The sequence below is a fragment of the Capsicum annuum genome, unplaced genomic scaffold (genome assembly GCF_002878395.1).
Source record: "Capsicum annuum cultivar UCD-10X-F1 unplaced genomic scaffold, UCD10Xv1.1 ctg64700, whole genome shotgun sequence".
Lineage (NCBI taxonomy): Eukaryota > Viridiplantae > Streptophyta > Magnoliopsida > Solanales > Solanaceae > Capsicum > Capsicum annuum.
The window spans coordinates 1-1,998 of NW_025873868.1; the positions used below are offsets into that span (position 1 = coordinate 1).

Below are 1,998 nucleotides of genomic sequence, written 5' to 3' on the forward strand. Positions count from 1 at the left end.
CATACGTCATTCCCAGCACTCCAAATTCTATTATGCCTCTTTCTCCTCCGCCGTCCGTCACACCCCGCACGCGCGCCCCTGCGCCTTGCCCCCTTACTTGTTTCCGCCAAGAGGAAAAATAAAAAGATTCGCCGATCGAACCGGCAAAACTAAACCAAATTTTAAGGGAAAAAAAAAAGGGATGCAACACGAGGACTTCCCAGGGGGTCAGCCATCCTAGTACAACTCTCTTCAAAGCACGCTTAACTTCGGAGTTCTGATTGGATCCGGTGCGTTAGTGCTGGTATGATCGCATCCGTCATTCCCAACACTCCAAATTTCATTATGCCACTTTCTCCTCCGCCATCCATCACACCCAGCACGCGCGCCTTGCCCCCTTTCTCGTTTCCGCCAAGAGGAAAACCAAAAAGATTCGCCGATCGAACTGGCAAAATTAAACTGAATTTTAATGGATAAAAAAAAAAATGGATGCAACACGAGGACTTACCAGGGGGTCACCCATCCTAATACTACTCTCGCCCAAACATGCTTGACTTCGGAGTTCTGATAGGATCCGGTGCGTTAGTGCTGGTATGATCGCATCCGTCCTTCCTAGCACTCCAAATTCTATTATGCCTTTTTCTCCTCCGCCGCCCGTCACACCCCGCACGCGCGCCCCTGCACCTTGCAACCGTTCTCGTTTCCGCTAAGAGGAAAAACAAAAGATTCGCCGATAGAACCGGCAAAATTAACCCAAATTTTAAAGAAAAAAAAAATGGGATGCAACACGAGGACTTTCCATGGGGTCACCCATCATAGTACTACTCTCGCCCAAGCATGCTTAACTTCGAAGTTCTGATGGGATCCGGTGCGTTAGTGCTGGTATGATCGCATCCGTCATTCCCAGCACTCCAAATTCTATTATGCCTCTTACTCCTCCGCCGCCCGTCACACCCCGCACGCGCGCCCCTGCGCTTTGCCCCCGTTGTCGTTTCCGCCAAGAGGAAAAACAAAAAGATTCGCCGATCGAACAGTTAAAATTAAACAGAATTTTAAAAGAAAAAAAAAGGAAGGGATGCAACACGAGGACTTCCCAGGGGGTCACCCATCCTAGTACTACTCTCGCCCAATCACGCTTAACTTTGGAGTTCTGAGGGGATCCGGAGCGTTAGTGCTGGTATGATCGCATCCGTCAATACCAGCACTCCAAATTCTATTAAGCCTCTTTCTCCTGCGCCGCCCGCCACACCCCGCACGCTGGACTCCGCGCCTCGCCCGCTTTCTTGTTTCCGCCAAGAGGAAAAACAAAAAGATTCGTCGATCGAACCGGCAAAATTAAACCGAATTTCAAAGGGCAAAAAAAAGGATGTGATGCAACACGAGGACTTTCCATGGGGTCACCCATCATAGTACTACTCTCGCCCAAGCATGCTTAACTTCGAAGTTCTGATGGGATCCGGTGCGTTAGTGCTGGTATGATCGCATCCGTCGTTCCCAGCACTCCAAATTTTATTATGCCTCTGTCTCCTGCGCCGCCAGTCACATACCGCACGCGCGCCCCTGCGCCTTGCCCCATTTCTTGTTTCCGCCAAGAGGAAAAACAAAAGATTCGCCGATCGAACCGGCAAAATTAAACCGAATTTTAAAGGCCAAAAAAAAGGATGTGATGCAACACGAGGACTTTCCAGGGGGTCACCCATCATAGTACTATTCTCGCCCAAGCATGCTTAACTTCGGAGTTCTGATGGGATCCGGTGTGTTAGTGCTGGTATGATCGCATCCGTCGTTCCCAGCTCTCCAAATTTTACTGTGCCTCTGTCTCCTGCGCCGCCAGTCACATACCGCACGCGCGCCCCTGCGCCTTGCCCCCTTTCTTGTTTCCGCCAAGAGGAAAAACAAAAGATTCGCCGATCGAACCGGCAAAATTAAACTGAATTTAAAAGGAAAAAAAAGAGGAAGGGATGCAACGCTACTCTCGCCCAAGCACGCTAACTTTGGAGGTCTGATGGGATCCGGTGC

General features: G+C 50.1%; 6 non-coding genes across 6 annotated transcripts; all 6 read right to left on the minus strand.

Moving 5' to 3' along the window:
• Nucleotides 1-178: 178 nt before the first annotated feature.
• Nucleotides 179-297, minus strand: LOC124893771. The gene has a single exon (XR_007050893.1). It is a non-coding gene; the product is annotated as a 5S ribosomal RNA (ribosomal RNA).
• A 168-nt stretch (nt 298-465) lies between these two features.
• On the minus strand, nt 466-584 carry LOC124893775. Its single transcript, XR_007050897.1, has one exon. It is a non-coding gene; the product is annotated as a 5S ribosomal RNA (ribosomal RNA).
• Nucleotides 585-756: 172 nt separating this feature from the next.
• On the minus strand, nt 757-875 carry LOC124893770. The gene has a single exon (XR_007050892.1). It is a non-coding gene; the product is annotated as a 5S ribosomal RNA (ribosomal RNA).
• A 176-nt stretch (nt 876-1,051) lies between these two features.
• On the minus strand, nt 1,052-1,170 carry LOC124893773. Its single transcript, XR_007050895.1, has one exon. It is a non-coding gene; the product is annotated as a 5S ribosomal RNA (ribosomal RNA).
• A 177-nt stretch (nt 1,171-1,347) lies between these two features.
• Nucleotides 1,348-1,466, minus strand: LOC124893774. The gene has a single exon (XR_007050896.1). It is a non-coding gene; the product is annotated as a 5S ribosomal RNA (ribosomal RNA).
• A 176-nt stretch (nt 1,467-1,642) lies between these two features.
• Nucleotides 1,643-1,761, minus strand: LOC124893772. The gene has a single exon (XR_007050894.1). It is a non-coding gene; the product is annotated as a 5S ribosomal RNA (ribosomal RNA).
• Between the last annotated feature and the right edge of the window lie 237 nt (nt 1,762-1,998).